At 40.1% G+C, this 18,249-nt stretch overlaps 1 protein-coding gene across 21 annotated transcripts in view; it reads right to left on the bottom strand.

Annotated features, from left to right (window-relative positions):
- EPS8 (epidermal growth factor receptor pathway substrate 8) overlaps window positions 1-18,249 on the bottom strand; it is a 201,755-nt gene that overhangs the window by 122,749 nt on the left and 60,757 nt on the right. For 11 of the 21 annotated variants that reach the window (XM_043539365.1, XM_043539339.1, XM_043539356.1 and 8 more), the window contains one exon: window positions 6,331-6,391. The exons of the other annotated variants lie outside the window; for them this stretch is intronic. The gene's annotated coding sequence lies outside the window, so the exon portion shown is untranslated. The remainder of the gene's footprint in view (window positions 1-6,330; window positions 6,392-18,249) is intronic. 21 annotated transcript variants of the gene reach the window in all.

Genomic DNA, 18,249 nt, shown 5'->3' with positions numbered 1-18,249 from the left:
AATGTCATTGTGATATATATGTATTAACACTTTATGAGGAAATATGGATATTTAATGATAGTATATCTTAAAGTCTGTGGCCAAACAGGGAGAAACAGGTTCCCTCCCAGACAGGAGAGAAGGCAGCTCTTTACTTGTCTCCTAAGTCACTGGTTTTCAACCTGTGGTCCGTGGACCCCTGGGGTCTACAGACTATGTCAGACTTCCAAAGGGGTCCACACCTCCATTTGAAATTTTTTTAGGGGTCCGCAAATGGAAAAAAAAGGTTGAAAAACACTGTTCTATATAAATTAAAAGCATGGTGGAATGAAATTAATGGAAGCCCCATTTATACACAGGGTATAGGAAGCCACAGGTAGAGAAAAACAGCATTAAGCCATCCTGCCTCTTGAAACAAAGTTACTGAGCTTTGGAAGATATAAGCAAAAACAAAAGCCATCTTTGGCATCCATCAGTAGACAGACATAAGGGAACAGAGCTCTTGCAAGCTGAGAAAGATGGGTTCCCCATCAAGTGGGGGGCTGAAGTCGCTGGAAACTCAATACAGGGCAGAAACAAGGCAAAGATTATACCTTGCTAGATTAAGTTTTAGACTTTTGGATGGACATTTTCACTTTTATTTGTTTGTAACCATTTCTAACTTTCTCTCTTATGCTTGAGCTCACTTCATATCCTATCTTCTTTTTTAAAACTTGTTACACTATTAACATGTACCAAGGGTGCTATGTTTAAATTAAAGTGAATGTTAACTCCAGTTAATGTGGCAAGCTGGTGTGTTTTGTGTCTTAAGAGGAACAAACTAACATTATTTCCCTGAACTTTCCAGGAGAGGGCTGGACTTTACAGATCACATAGTTTTGGGAAAATTTGGGATCGTGAATGGTTGTAACCAATGGCGGAAGCCAAAGCAGGGCTGTAGACAGGCTGCTGGGGTCAGAGCTGCTGAACTAGGGCTGTCTAAGCACACAGTCACTCAAGGTATGATCGGCTTGCTGTTAGGCTGGTTGGGAGCATCCCAGGTTGGGAGCTACATCAGCAAAGCACCAGGGTTCCAGGGCAAGTGATGACAACCCCTCACTGGTCTGGACTGCACCCACGCCCAAACTGAGAAAACACATTAAAACATTGCAACAAGCCAGACAATGCAAAATCCTATCTTCAAGCCGAATGCAACGCTTTGCCGGTACGTCAGAAATAGCTGTATATATGAAGGACTTCTTCACTTTTATTCCAACGTAATCCTTGGATCATACAAGTTCTCAGCCAGCTACCCCCACAAGCAGCTCCCCATTCTATGTTCACCCTCAGCCTTTTTACTTTCCTCTCAGCCCTTCCTACTCCTGAACATTTTTTTAAAAGATGTAATGTGTGAAGGGGTTAAATTTGAGAAAATAAGCAACTAAATCCAATGGCAGAGTAAAAGGTTGTCTGTCACCTTTATCTTGTATTTCCAAATCCTACTGTGCTTAATATCTCAGATTTCGAATGTGGTTCCACTTTAGAAAGTGACTGAAAATACAGCCTTTTGGGAGTCCATGTTCTGTATCTCGATGGTTTTCATGACAGATGTGCAAAATTAATAATCAAAAAGATGTTTTTTCCCCACTTAACTGCCAACCCTACATACTCAACATGGTCTCAGACTGAAGCTAGGTTGTAATATTCCACTTTGAGGTGGAAAAGGAGGCAATTCTGGGAAAAAGAAGTGAGGACTTTAGCCATCAAGTGGAGTCCTGATATAGCAAAACTAGTGCTTAATTTGTAATGAAAGAGGCGATGGGGCTCAAGCAATTAGGTGTCGGGGCTATGAACTGCTAATCCTAGAGGTGCAGAGGCTCAGCCATGGTGCAAATTAAGCACTGAGCAAAACTCCACTAACAGTTCATCACACACGTTTCAGAGTAGCAGCCGTGTTAGTCTGTATCCGCAAAAAGAACAGGAGTACTTGTGGGACCTTACAGACTAACAAATTTATTAGAGCATAAGCTTTCGTGGGCTACAGCCCACTTCATCGGATGCATTGAATGGAACATATAGTAAGAAGAGTATATATCTTTATATACCATACACACACACACACACAAACAAACACACACAGAGAGAGAGAAAGTGCAAGTTGCCATACAAACTGTAAGCAGCTAATTAAGATGAGCTATTATCAGCAGGAGAAAAAAAAAAACTTTTGTAGTGATTAAATGGGCCGTCTTGATTGACAGTTGACAAGAAGGTCTGAGGATACTTAACATGGGAAAATAGATTCAATATGTGTAATGACCCAGCCGCTCCCAGTCTCTATTCAAACCCAAGTTAATGGTATCGTTTGCATATTAATTCAAGCTCAGCAGTTTCTCACTGGAGTCTGTTTTTGAAGCTTTTCTGTTGCAGAATTACCACCCTTAAGTCTTTTACTGAGTGGCCAGAGAGGTTGAATTGTTCTCCTACCTGTTTTTGAATGTTATGATTCCTGATGTCAGATTTGTGTCCATTTATTCTTTTGCGTAGAGACTGTCCGGTTTGGCCAATGTACATGGCAGAGGGGCATTGCTGGCACATGATGGCATATATCACATTGGTAGATGTGTGGGTGAACAAGCCCCTGATGGCGTGGTTAGTGTGATTAGGTCCTATGATGGTGTCACTTGAATAAATATGTGGACAGAGTTGGCATCGGGCTTTCTTGCAAGGATAGGTTCTTGGGTTAGTGGTTTTGTTGTGTGGTTGCTGGAGAGTATTTCTTCAGGTTGTGGGGCTGTCTGTAAGTGAGGACTGGTCTGTCTCCCAAGATCTGTGAGAGTGAGGGATCATTTTTCAGGATAGGTCGTAAATCTTTGATGATGCGCTGGAGAGGTTTTAGTTGGGGGCTGAAGGTGATGGCTAGTGGCGTTCTGTTATTTTCTTTGTTGGGCCTGTCCTATAGTAGGAGACTTCTGGGTACTCTTCTGGCTCTGTCAATCTGTTTTTTCACTTCAGCAGGTGGGTATTGTAGTTTTAAGAATGCCTGATAGATATCTTGTAGGCGTTTGTCTCTGTCTGAGGGATTGGAGCAAATGCTGTTGTATCTTCGAGCTTGGCTGTAGACAATGGATCGTGTGGGGTGTCCTGGATGGAAGCTGGAGGCATGTAGGTAAGCTTAGCGGTCAGTAGGTTTCCGGTATAGAATGGTGTTTATGTGACCATCGCTTATTAGCACAGTAATGTCCAGGAAATGGACCGCTTGTGTGGATTAGTCTAGGCTGAGGTTGATGGTGGGATGGAAATTGTTGAAATCATGGTGGAATTCCTCAAGAGCTTCTTTTCCATGGGTCCAGATGATGAAGATGTCATCAGTATAGCGCAAGTAGAGTAGGGGCATTAGGGGACGAGAGCTGAGGAAGCGTTGTTCTAAGTCAGCCATAAAAATGTTGGCATACTGTGGGGCCATACGGGTACCCACAGCAGTGCCGCTGATTTGAAGGTATACATTGTCCCCAAATGTGAAATAGTTGTGGGTGAGGACAAAAGTCACAAAGATCAGCCACTAGGTTTGCTGTGACTTTATCATGGATACTGTTCCTGATAGCTTGTAATTCATCTTTGTGTCATCATCACACAGGATTCTCTGCACTGTAATTTGCCTGACTGCTTGCTTTATAAAAATCTATTTAGGACCTTCTGTCTAGAATCATGCCCTTTTTCTGCCACTAACGCAAAGGTTTTGGAGTTTGTCATTTTGTCAAAATGGCAGAGTCGCCAACATATGCACACTCCCTTCATTGTTTCCAACAACTTCATTAGAAAAAGTATTTCTAAGCACAAAATATTCTTCTTCCATTGCACATTCACATAGATCTATTACTAAAGAAGGATTCTGGTTTTAAAAAAATATATATAGAAATAAGAGCCTCATTTGTATCCATCTTTATAATCTATATACCTATTGCCTAGAGCTTTTCAACAGTATTTGCTTAACACAAAGAATGACAGAGGCTTTGAAAATATGTTTAAAAAACAGATGCATCAAATCTGGGGTTTTAACAGCCTTTGACAGTCCAGGTACCAAAATGTTAAATACTACAGTTGCTAAACCAACTCATGGTGTTTGGACAGCTGCCTGAAATAGTAGCTAATAGTAGGCTTGCTCACCGGTGTGTGCTTAAAGTAGTTGAAAATGGTGACTACTTCTTCCTCCCCGCACTTATGTCATCAATTCCCCCCTCCCCCATAGATTTCAGCTAAATAAAAATAATTACCAGTTTTATCTGTGTTGTCTCCTCAATTAATCATGGAAATGAATAGCCAGTCTGATTATTTTTGTAATTATGTCCCACACACAACGCCATTAATATGCAAAAACGGTTGAGAATATAGTGCTCCTTGAAACACAGTAGTAGTAAGTTAACCTTTAAAGAAAATGCTAGAAACTTTGGGAATCTGAAGATTTTTCCTACCTGCAAAGTGTGAGGGGGGAAGAGTATGGTGCTTTTATATTTGATTCTTTAAATTCTACCAGGGCATTTACACAATTCCCAACACTACTACCTGAGGGCCTCACACTATTAATAAATTTTAAAACAGATCACCGCTGTGAGAAAGGGAAATAAGTCTGGGGGAAATGTGAGTCTCAGAGGCAAAAGTGACATGCCTAAGGTCAAACAGAAAATCTGTAACATAGCTGGGAACTCAACCCAGATCTGACATGCACCTGTCTAGTGCTTTAACCACAGACCATTCTTGAAAACCTAAGATGATTCCTTAGAATAAAAGGTGTGCTGATTCAGGTTTGGCCTACCCTGTTCTTCATGAGAAGACAACTGATGACCGAGTTGCTAACTAGGTTAAAAAGCAAACCAGTTTTGTTTTTTTTTTAAATCTGTTTCCTCAAGCCTTCATTATATAAAAAAGCTTCGGTAACCCCCACTACCACCTTGTTAAAAAGCAGCATACCTACTTTTCCCCATTCTCCTTCAGGTCACATTTAACTCAGCCCTTTTAACTCTGCTCACAACTCTCTGGCACATTCTCAGTATCTGTACTATGAAACGCATGCGTAATCCAGGGCACTCAGTGCAGTGTCTGGGAATTCTTTGGTATGGAGTTTTTTAATACAAATAAGAAAGACAGTCAGTTGCACATATCATAGTTTTATTGACCTTGAGGCATTTTAAAAATATCCATATTATCCTCAGAGTGATTTTTAAATATTTTTTAAATCTCTCAAAAAATAAATTATTCTGTTTGTGAATTAACAATTTTATTTTCTATTGTAGAATACTGAAAGAATTTGAAACCATTTAGTTCAAATGTTGTAGGGTAAAATCTTAGAGCACAGAAGTGAAACAGAATTTGAGCTGTTGTAATACAGCTGGAGATGCCAAGAACAAAAAGGCTACAGAACAGATTCTTTCAGCATTTTGAAAATCATTAACGCCCACTCGCAGAATTTAATCAGAAAAATATATTTTTTGTCCACTCAATTTCAAGCTGAAACCATGGATTTGCTAGATGTTTTGCACATTTTATATTAACATTGTCATTGCTGTTTTCATCGAGAACTCAGATTCATCATAGTGTGTCACTCCATGACATTTTATGCTGGCCCCGAATCCAAATCTGAAAATGTTCTCTAAATGTCACATTAAAAAAATATATATATATTCCTGAACAAGATGAGTCATTTTACAGTAAAAAGGTTCTCCCATGTCCCACGGACTATTAAAACAGGAAGTGCCACATATAGCCGACTACGATACAAACATATACTATTCACTTGCCTCCTGTATCGTTCAAATCAGGCTTTGAATGAACAGCTTAAGCAGAAATGCACTGAAACAGAGCTACAGTATTTATTATTGGAGATGGCTGAATAGTGAAAAAAATCATTTGTAAAATGTTTTGCAAATACTAGGGCTTCAGCATGACTGGCCAGTATTCCACAACATTAGCATTCACAGAACTTTTAAAACAATTTGACCAAATACATATAGTTCTTGCTGAACATGTGGTCAAATCCACTAGTTGCATAACTAATTCTGAAGGTCAAATACCAATTTACAAACTTATGTTGACGGACATTTGTTTGCTTGTGGTATCTGAATACGTTGAATACGAAACAAAGTCATAAGACGACTAGTTCATAAATGCATTGCAAAGCCACAGAAAGTCAAAATTCACTGACTGGTATTTGGCAAAAAAAGATTTTTTTTTTTAAATTAGCATTGTCACTTAAACAAGGCTAATACACTAATTTACCTCAGTAATGCAGACATAGCTTAGACAGCTATTAATGAGTTCTGAAAGACTGACAAAAGACAAATTCTCTCTGAAACCACAACAAGCATTTTTTCCTCAAACCTTATTTTCAGTCCTGATCCAGGTGGCGGTTTTCTTCAGCAGCACACAGTCTTCCTTCAGTCTAATGGCGTAAACAGAAAATGATGGTCGGTAGCTTGATCAAAATAAAAACCCTAACTATAAATTATAAAGGCTTCTTATACGGAATAGTGCTCATCAAAGCTCAGTCCAACAGACAAGCCTAAAGGAATAACTGTTCAACCCTTTTAAAATCTTAGCTACAAATGACTATGGGCAAAAATGCCATGATTATAAATGGGTGGGAACTAGAAGATCAGAGTACAAAGCATTTCGTACATTCCGCAAGGAGTTTCGTTATCTCACTGTATGCCAGGAATAGAATCAAAAGGGTGTCATAGTTTACCTTGGACTTTGGTTTGTTACATTGCTGAAGAAGGTGCTTACAAATCTTCTAAGTAATATAATGAACTCAAATGACTAAAAAGTTACAGGAGAATCACTAATGACTACCGAGAATTAAGGCAAATTTTAGTCTTAATTATCTGGATCCACTAAATTGTTGTCCCTACTCCTGGGACAGATACATCCGTTTGGTCCCCATGGGGTAGGCAATTGTCTTCCTCCCACTTCCGACTCCATGACAGCCAAGTAGGCAGGCAGCCATCAACCATCAGCTGATCCTTGGGCTGCTGCCCGCTATTCTGACTCATTTTTCTGTTGCATGTGGCCTCTGACAACGGGGCCTGGCTCCTAACAAATAAGTTACCGATGTATTGTTTTGGCAAGGTGGTAACTTTCTGGTACACTGTTTGGATGAGATTAACTAATTTGAAATGTGTACTAAATTATTTGGGGCTCAAATCTATCTTGTTCTTCTGTTTAATTGAGGACACACTAATAAGGTTGTCTCAGCTCAAATTAAGAGAAATTATAATGACTGACAGAGAGAGCATTTCCTGGACACTAATGACTGACTGGGTTAAGGGCCTCAGGCAAAGTCAACAAGGCTCTTTAATGCAGCAATTAAACACCAGGAAATTCCTGATCTGAAGGTCACTGTTGCCATTGCCATGGACACGGGAGAAGGAAAATACATGCACAGCTCCTCAGGAATTTCCCTAGACTGGCCACAACTATTTATCAATACCAGCTTAGAGCAGGAGATGCCCCAGTGGAGGGAGTACTTGCAAGGTGACTCATTTTGGGGATGGAAAGTGTCCTAACACAGTCCTCTCCCCTAGCCACATCTCTGGGACACCTTTATTCCACCCAGGCCCAACCACTTAGGCATACCAGTGCACAGGCAGCTTCCTCACTGCTCTTGGACTGAGATTTCAAGACTTCCACTAGAGAGGCAAGGTGGGTGAGGTAATAACTTTTATTGGACCAACTTCTGTTGATGAGAGAGAGAAGCTTTCGAGCCTCACGGAGCTCTTCTTGTCTCTCTCACCAACAGAAGTTGGTCCAATAAAAGATATTACCTCACCCACCTTGTCTCTCTAATATCCTGGGATCGACACAGCTACAACAACACTGCCTACAAGACTTCCACTGGCAACTGAACTTATATCAGAGAACAAACCATAGAGTAGCATCTCAGCAGTAGTGTACATGCCTGGCAGGAGCGGCACCTTGCTCTGTGCTCTACGGTTGGGGGTTCCTTTACAAAAGCATACTGACTCCCTGCCATAGCCTCTGGGTCTCATGCTCTTCCACAGCTGCATGCTCCCTCAGACGAGCCATATGCTCCTCCCTGGTCCTAGCTGTTCACTCTCCCCTCTCCTGCTGCAACGGGAAATGCACAGAGCTTGTGCAGCAAACTCACACTTCAAGGTACAGATCTTTATTTGTCATTTGCACTAGTTGTAGCATCTCACTTTGTGATGAAAGGAAAGATGTTCACAGACAGCTGAGAGCAAGAAAAGCCACCCACAGCTGACACAGCTGGAGAGGGGATCTTTCATAGACGCTGGACGGGGACAAGAGACAGGACCTCTGCTACAAGCCCATTCTGATGGACACTAATGACCCATGGAACAGTCAGAGTGGCCTTCTCACCTGCTTATCATGGTACCTCTCCAACCAGAAGGCTGCCTCCAATTATGTCACACTTCTCTTCAATGAATATACCTTCCCTCCGGGTCCCCTTCAATGAGTCCGAACAAACTATGGCTTGCTTAAAAAGCGAGGCAGGATTGTAAATCTAACACTGGTTTCAGAGTAACAGCCATGTTAGTCTGTATTCGCAAAAAGAAAAGGAATACTTGTGGCACCTTAGAGACTAACCAATTTATTTGAGCATAAGCTTTCGTGAGCTACAGCTCACTTCATCCAAAGCTGTAGCTCACGAAAGCTTATGCTCAAATAAATTGGTTAGTCTCTAAGGTGCCACAAGTATTCCTTTTCTTTTTGCAAATCTAACACTGTAGAATATTTTCCCTTTGATTTTTTTTCCTAAGTCAAGTGTGTCATTTATTGGCTACTGATGAGTTACTTGGTTTCCAATACTGGTCTTTACTGAGCAGTTAATGATAGCTACAGAAATCAGTGGGAAAGCATAACTTCAATATGAATGTTCTGTTAGGCTAGCATAGAAAAGAAGCAAGAAAAATGCTATACATTTCTAGATCAAGTGAGCCATGGATATTTAAATTTGCTTTAGATGACACACAGAAGTCCCCAAATAGATGTGAAAGAACAACACATGTGGTATTTGGTTCACTATGCGTGACACAGTATAATGGTTCCTATGAAAGCGTAGTGTCTTATATATTGAAGGATGAAATATATAGGATATTGGGCAAGATTTTCAAACTTGACAAGTGATTCTGAATGCTTTGGCTTTCGTGTTCCCAACTTGAGACAACTTAATAAAGCCTGATTTTCAGAGGTTGAGTGGCTCAGCACTTTCTGAAAATCAGGCTCCTTTCAGGTATCTCAAGTTGGGCACCCAAAGTCACTACCCATGTTTGAAAATCTTGGTCGCTACGATCCTGCCCCTCAAGCATACAGATATGTAGGTACGCACATAGTGGGAGCCTGTCCAGCAGCTGAACAGGATTAGGACCATAAATAAATAAATAAAAATCTAGGTTCTAGTCCAGAGGTGGGCAAACTATAGCCCACGGACCATCCTGCCCGGCCCCTCAGCTCCTGGCCAGGGAGGCTAGCCCCTGGCCCCTCCCCTACTGTCCCCCCCTCCCCTGCAGCTCTGGGTGGCGGGGCTGCGCGCTCATGCAGGGCAACGCATCTGGCTCCAGCAAGGCTCTCAGACATGCTGCTCCGAGTGGCATGGTAAGGGGGCTGGATAAGGGGCAGGGGGTCTGGGGGGGGGCAGTCAGGGAGCAGTTGGATAGGGGGTGGGGTCCCAGGTGGGGCGGTTAGGGGTGGGGGGGTCCGGGGAGGGGGCAGTCAGGGGATGGGGAACAGGGGGCAGTTGGATAGGGCAGAGGTTCGGGGGGGGGGGGGGGGCAGTGAGGGGATGGGGAGTGGGGGGGTTAGATAGGGAGTGGAGTCCCGGGGGGCGGTTAGGGGTGGGACCAGGCTGTTTAGGGAGGCACAGACTTCCCTATCTGGCCCTCCATACAGTTTTGCACCCTGATGTGGCCCTCGGGCCAAAAAGTTTGCCCACCCCTGTTCTAGTCTCCTCTGATATATTCTCCATGAGCCCCACTGAACAAGTGTCGTCTCAGATTCCTTCTCCAATCTGCAAACTGGGAATATTAACTCATTTTCCTCACACAGATATATGAAGCTTGATTTTAAATGGCTAGGAGATCCCTGAACAGAAGGCACTATAGAAATATTATGTGTACATAGCTCATACCCTCAGAACAAGTATTACAAATTGACCATAAATAAATCTTCTAGAAAGCATGATTTAGGCAAACACCAACTGAAGCTAACACATTTTATCTATGCAAGAGGTTTTTTTGTTTGTTTTTTTTTAAAAAAAAAGAAAAAGAAAAAAAACTGCTTCCATTCATGTATATCAGTGTCTCCCTGGAAATCTATGCTTTGCTTCTAATCTTTACTATATGATGACAGATATTAGAGGCTATGTATTCCACTCTTTAGAGGACTAAATCCAAACATTGATACAGGAAATTGGCAGGATGAAGTATGTGAATTCATAGCCAAGTTCAACCTGTATTTGGTCAATAAACAAATATAAATGTATAAGCATGGTAGATTAGATTTTGTTGGGGTTACTTCTCCAGCTTGAAAATTCCTGTGATAATCATGCTTTCATCAGCTCAGAGTAATCAGATTCTGCAGTTTTAAAAGGTATTGGCAGTATTAATGCTTTAAACTCTTAACGAAAACAAAATGCTGCTTTTACAACACGAGGGTATTGCTAATAAACTCTACGGTCAATAGGGTACAAAGTCAACATTCTAATGCTAACCAGTACACACACATGCTCAGTCTCTCTCTCTCTCAAATCAAAAAGAAAAATGACAGCTACATACTTTGATCTGCAATTATTTCAATAATTAGTTAAGAAGTCTTAACACAGCAAATAAATTAGTTATCAGAGCTCAATCTCAGATCTATTAAAAGAAAAATTTTTAATGTAAAATCTTCTGACTGATGTTCAAAACCCCACTCCTAGTCTAGATGACACAACCTCATGTCAAAAAAATAGGGTGGGAACCCCTGTCCGAGTTTACATATTGCATGAAATTCCTCACTTAGTTTTTCAAGGGCGGTAACCAAGATTTCCTTTACTTGCTTAATAAGTAAACATTTACTTTGCTTCTGAGCAGTCCATATTCAGTCACAGCAGTGTGCAGTGTTTAAAAAAAAAGGTATAATGTATATAACTGAAAAATCGGAAATGAACACAGATAGGCAGATTAGCTGTGCAAGCTTACCTCAGTGAGAATGATTTAGAATTAAGAGAAGTCATTGAATATTTGGAATGCAAAGAATGTTTTTCCCCCATGCCACAGTGCAAATATCCAGACACTGAGTTCAGTCTTTTCAAAAGCCATGTGCCCAGCACCAAGTTCACTGTTAAACTATACCACGGCAATTGATTACTGTCTAAAGAAACACAAATCAGTTTTCATTCCTCACTCAAAACACTTTACACATTTTATCTGAGTAAAACACTAAAAGATAAAGAGAGAATAAGATTGAGATTTTCAAAGCTGACAGGAGGATTTAGCCACACAGCTCCTATAGACCTGAATGGGAATTGTATGGGCTAAATTTCTCACTCAGCTTTGAAAATCTCAACCTATGCTTTTTGGAGGACAGTTGATTTACACACACACACCCCACACACATTGTATGAAAACACAGTAATGCCTCAACCTCTCCCAAGTATCCCTGCCAAAAGAGTCATACAGAGTCTCTCTTTCAAGCATCAAGAGATTTACAGAATTGTACACCATTTATAGAGTTACTGTCTATATAGTGCACAGGGTTCATTTCACTTTATCCACCTCTGAATAATACCCACACTTTGTGTGATGCCATTAGCCATTGTAATAGCACCAGCAACATTACACAGCAGCTTAGGGTAAGAAGTGAATGGTACTGTATCCATTTGAGACAATAGGAATTTAGACAGAATGCAATTACCCGAAGTCAGAATTTCACCAGGACGCCACAGCTAGCGCTATTAGCCAAAAATGTCCTTTCCAAGTTTTAGGTACCTTATTCGTGAAAATGGTCACTGATCTGTGTCAGAATTACAAGGGAAAAGAGAATCCTAATATACACACAGCGTTCATTTTTAAAATTTGTCTTTACATTAGATTGTTCCTGGCCCGAGCTTTCAGACTTTTACTTGTCAAATTCCCAACTAGTACAATTGCAATATAAAGAGTTCACGCTAGAGCAATTGAAGGTCTCAAAGGCTGTTTAAATGGATTCAAGAGCTTTTTACTTCTCCTGAAAATTGCTGGGGTAAGCGTAGTCCAGGTTATTATCTGTTAAAAATACTCAACTGATTAAAAATTTTTAGATCTCTTCCAGCTAGTTATTCATAATCTGCTATGGCTTAAAAGGACCAAATGTATTGATTTGAAAACTAGTCACTCTTTTATTTTAAAAGTTAAAAATTAGTTTCAGGCACTGCACTTGCCCCTGAATCTCCCTGCTAGTATAAGCAGCTTAACAACCAAATGTTTTCTTCCTACAAAGAGGGGAAACTGACCAACTAACTACACAGAGGAAAACAGTGAATTTGCTTATACAAACAGAATCGTGAAGTGCACAGAGATGAAAAAATGAAAGGGAGAAAATTTCTCAATAACCACTATCATTTATAGAAATTTTAGGAATTTCCTGGAACAATAGTAGGTCAAACATTTTCAGACAGAAAGGTGATTTTTAAGTTGACTGTGCCCTTTGTACATGACAGTGGTTTTTGTTTTTTTTTCCAGCAAACAATATTCAAGCCAGATCCAATGTCTGCACTGAGGAATATTTCTCCCCTTTTCAACTAATTTGCTCCATTAAACAAGAGACTAGCATTTAAACGGAGAGATTACTTTAAGTGCTCACATACAAGAAAAATCATAACCTTTTTATACTATAACTAAAATGACAGTATTAGCTATAAATATACCTCGGGTTTTTTTCCTTAAAGCAGAAACCAATTAGTATACACTACCTGAAGAAAATGCGGAATACTTTCAAAACATTACACTGAGAATAGAGAACTGAATAGTCCTAGAACAGCATAAACTACAATGATATATATTCTGATAGCAATGTAGGATGTGTCAGACTGGAGGAGATCACTGGTGTATTTACTCTTGTATCCTCCTTTTGTCAGTGGCCAATACTTACTGACACAGAGAGCCAGAAATGCTCAATCCTCTAACACATTATGTGGCCAAGTGAGTTCTAAGATTTTATCATAGGGAGGGGAAAAAATGCCTTCCTAACTCCTGCAGGCAATCAGCAGGAACAACTGAAGCATGAGAGTTGATAGACTTTGTATTTTTAAAACAATCTAGCTAGGACACTTGCAAGCATTGTATATCTGGAATCTGTACTTCTTGGTCACATCTATGCCATTACCCTGAACTTCCCCTTCCCTCTGATGCATTAACTCCATATTTCCATATCTGTTAAGAACGTAGTTCACAATTCAAAAACAAGTCATTTGCTGGATTTCCCCTTCTTTCATCAATTCCCAGTTTAACTACACAATCCTTAGATGGATCAGATCCAAAATGAATAGAATCCCGCAAAGTACCTTATCACCCCTATAACTGAGTAGCCCTACTCAAGTCAGTGGGACTACTGCACATGTGCACCAAGTTAAGCACATCCTTAAAGGTTTTGCTGGATCAAGGCAATTAAAGTTAAGCACATGCTTAGCTAGACTAGGGCTTTTAATTACTAGTAATCTTTCTTTCTAAGGACAGTTGCACACCATTCCTGATGTACCAGAGTTCCCTTTTCCCTAAAAAAGATTTTGGAACTATCTACCTGGCTAACCATATAAAACACCATACAGAAGTAGCACTGTATTACATGGTATCCATTCTACATGGTTACCGTAAGACCCATGCTCTTGTTCAATGTGTTAGCAAGCATTGAAGCAGATGATGGCTAAGAAATGGCTACTATGAACCCAAATGGGCATCAGCTGACTGACAAATCCAGAGTCAGCAAGAGCCAAAATCTCTACATCAAACAGTTCTTCAATATTATGGAGCAGATCCCTGACTCCAGCTGGAGCTACACTTGGCACAGAATTCAGGGTGCAGATCTGGTCTTTGACCTAAACTTACAGCTTCCCTTCAGCTGCTCTAAGTTACATCAGCAGAAATAGTGACCATTCTACTGGCTGGGGGGTACGGGAGTATGGACATGATACGGCCATGACCCATATTGCCCAGCCAGCTATGCTGGCTCTATGCTAACTGAAGAGTCTCTATTTCAAGAGCATCCCTAGGCGCCTTATAAGGCAGCTATCCAGCTACTTTACACTGCCTGGACAGAGCAAGCAGCTGGATAGGGGGCCAAGGACCTGGGCCTATATTTATTAAATGCACATACTCTGACAACTATGAAAGTGTAACCCCCACACCTTCTCGATGTGGTGTTCTGTCCCATCTAGTGGCACCGAGACCACTTAGAGAGAGTTAAATGAGTCTGCTCTACAGCGTTAGCTAACGAACAGCTGGCTTTTAGCTCATGCGGTAGAGGCTCATGCACTAAGCTCTAGAGGTCCCTGGTTCGATCCTGCCCACCGATGACCGGGGTCTGTTGATGTTACAATAGGACATGGCAAACTCACCGGCTACAACAGTTAATAAAATTTAGCAGACTTGATGATTTCAACAGAGTGATGATCTGTAATGGTCTCTCCTCTCATCCCCACGGCAGTGGGGGTTCACCAACAAGTACCACATGCAAAGACTCCAGTTCCAGTTGCCCAGCTTAACCTTTCACATGGTACCACATCAGTTGTTCTCTTTACCTTCAGATATTTGCATGGCCCATCCGTATTCAATTCACTTTTTACAATGAAATAAACAAAATCATTGAAAATACAAATGTATACATTACCTTTAGCCGGCTGAAATTTAGACATCTGCATTGAATATTACATGGTATGACACTATATCCCAAGGGCCAGTTCTAGGGCAAACGAGCAGGGCAGTCGCTTTGGGTGCCAACTTCAAGGAGGTTCCAAAGCACTGTGCCACTCTGCTTCCCCCCCCTCATTACTTCCTCATGTTGGCTCTTGGTTGGGGAGGTTTTCCACCCTGGCCAGCAAAACAGCTAGGGCTGCACCTATATAAAAGAGTTTCCATAGTACTGCACTCAGTGCCTTTTATAAATACAGTATGTGCACAAATATTTAAGAACAGTGACATTTCACCCAGCAAGGTGTCATAGGTTCAGCAGAGAATGTTGCAGGAAATTCCACATCAATTGTCAATCGACCAAACAGACACCCACCAAAGACACAGCAAAACACTTAAGATTCTAATCAAGAAAAGATGGAAAAAATAAGTAATAAGCACATCAATCTCATTTCCTGGCTATGGGGGAGGTAGTTTTTTGGAAGATGGGGTTAGCTGATATTTTCCTAAATGTTACACATAAGCAGACTTGTACAGAAACATTATCATAGGGGAAGAGCATAATGAGTCCATCATTTTATCTTAATTATTTCTGGAAAAATTGTTTGTTTTTTAAATAAGTGGCCGAAGAAGCCCTTTATGACACTGCTTTTAAAAAATCCTGAAGGTTATGAATACGGACTAAGCATTTATGTATAACAGAGACCAACCTGCTATGCAGGATTTCAAAATAAATACAGCACTGAAGGAATTTTCCTCTCCCAAAATGATGGCAAAAAGTTTCAGATTCTGCTATAAAAGTTATAATACAAACTGAGTTAATATAATACCCTAATGACCCCATCAGAATCTGAACTAAGAAATGGTACTAATTGTTGACAGACTACATCAAAATCATTTGTTGCCTATTACACTTTTATTCAAAAGACAATTACAATTCAGGTTTAAACTCTCCTGCAAGAATTTCTGTGATTAACAGAAATTACACGACTCTTCAATTAAAGCAGACTGCATGTTATTGGTTCACAGTTTTTTGTATCTCCAGGAGCAAGACATCACACTATTCCTCTAAAGCACATTGTATTATGTTGTATTAGAAATGAAATCCATAATTTTAGACTTTCACATATCAAGTATCCAAAGGATCTTTAAAGGAGCAGTTTCTTGAACTTCAAACTGGTTGCAGTTTAACTATCATGTGTCCCTTTTGTAAAACGTCACGATGGGCGTAGGTAATCATTGGAATTTCCCTCATTTACGTGGATATAAGTTAATTTTTCTTTTTAAATCCATTGGAGGAAAAAATTAACCCCGTTCAACCTAAAGGTGAATTTACATCAATGACTTATGAAAATACTGGGAACCAGAAACAGGTCATTTTTAAATTGGTTTAATATATAATTATGATAATTGCTAACACTGTACTGTGTATTGCAAAAGCCAATAATTTATTGTAGGATCAAAGTGAATTTTACAAACCATAATTAATTCCATCTCAACAACCCTCTAAGTTTGGTAAAATGAGAAGTTGTCTCAGAGTGCAGGTGCATGCAACGAATCAGTAGCAGCAGAGATGGACGTAGACTCCCGGAATCCTGACTCTTTCCCCACCCCCTTCTCCACAAGTTACACAATGCTGCCTAAAGGATGTTTTTTAAAATCCCAGTTTCAAAACCTAAGACAATAAACTATATTTAAATATAAAAGTTGCATACAATATTTTTAACCTTAATAATGTTTGTGATGTGTTTTGGGACATTTTAACAGTTTTAGCTATTGCTTATTAGTAAAGCATTTTCTGAGTACACAACATATTACATGAACACATTAGTCTATAAGGATCTTCCAGACTTTGTACTCAATGTTATTTCTTAAGTATGACAACGTGCTTGGCACTGTATAAACCCTTGTCCTAAGGAGCATAGAATCTAACCAAGGGAGACAAAGCAGATAGGATGCTCTGGGAAGCTCAAAGGTAGAGCTGGATGAAAATCTCTCAACAGAATAGATTACAAGGGTGTGCACTGGAGCACACGCACATACTTTATTATTGATTTTGTTGACTCCCTTTTTACAGGCATGTTGCTATTTTGATTCAACTGTCCAAAATTAAACAATTTACTCTGCTTAAGAGACAATATTTAAACTGCCCCGGCACACAGCTCTGATGGAGCATTAGTCTTGCTTGATAAGGAAAACAGTTTTTACCACTATCCTGTCACTCCACACGTGGACTGAGAAAGGATTTCCAAAAGTGACAAATACACGTCATCTCTACACAGCTAAATCAATGAGTGTCCAAAAGGAACATAGATCAGACAAGATGTCCAGTGTTTCATTCATAACCCTGTTTGTTAGAGAGAGAGAGAGACAGACAAACAGACAGAGACAGACTCTCTCTCTTCAAATGGGTGTTTGACAGCACCCCCACTGAGTGACTTTGGCATAGTGTCTCTCTTCATATTGATTTTTCAAAAGTAAAGAACTTCTAACTAGGCCACAGCTGCACATTCTCTTAACCTCCTAATATGGAAATTCTACCATACAATCAACTCCTAACTTGGAGGAGGAAATTTTTGTGCCTTTGATGGTGCCATGAGGATCCTTCCCGCATGCCCCCCTCTCTCCCATGCTAGAAGATCCATGCACGTAGTGAAGTGTCGCCTTCTTTCAAACAAGAAGGTTTGGATGTAAAGCTGCTCCTTAAAAATTAGAGAGTTCATTTAGGACCTATTCCTGCAATCCTACCCATTCCTACCCTGCTGGTTAAGGAAGAAGAGTTCAACGCCCATCTGCTAAACCAACACACACTTATTCCTTAATAAATTAGGTTGTGTAGTAGTGAAAAATTACCCTGCATCTGCAACTAATTTACAGATTCGGTATTTATAATCCAGATCTTAAGTGGGCATTAAAATGTATGCCAGATTTTTAACAACTGTATTTTAACCCCATTAAAATATTTTGATTGAAACAGCTTCAGACCAGAGTCAGCTGGGAAACAATACAACCCAACTACAAAAATCTCTTATTAACTACTCGCAAGTAAAATACTATTTTTTAAAAATGTATCAATTTCTCTCTGATGGCCATTAGTTCTGGACATACAAGCCAATCAATCAATATTGGACACTCAGAGCATGATTTCACCCCTCTAAATGGGAGCATATTAATATGGATCTTATAAAAATTCAGCTGAGTTTTTGCCAGGTACACAGCAAAAATACATGCCAATATATGTAAGCTGAGAGTTGCTGCTCTTTATGTAATTAAAAAAAACCCTCTAAAATGTGCAAATTACAGACATTTCAATTCAAAATACTGATTTGATTGCACTAGTTCACCTGGCATAAAATACAGCAGTGCACAAAGTCAGCTAATTTCTTCCATGCAATGT

The sequence above is a fragment of the Chelonia mydas genome, chromosome 1, assembly GCF_015237465.2.
Source record: "Chelonia mydas isolate rCheMyd1 chromosome 1, rCheMyd1.pri.v2, whole genome shotgun sequence".
In the NCBI taxonomy this organism is placed as follows: Eukaryota; Metazoa; Chordata; order Testudines; family Cheloniidae; genus Chelonia; species Chelonia mydas.
The sequence above is the reverse complement of the archived record's forward strand: the minus strand, read 5'-3'. Positions and strand labels throughout refer to the sequence as shown.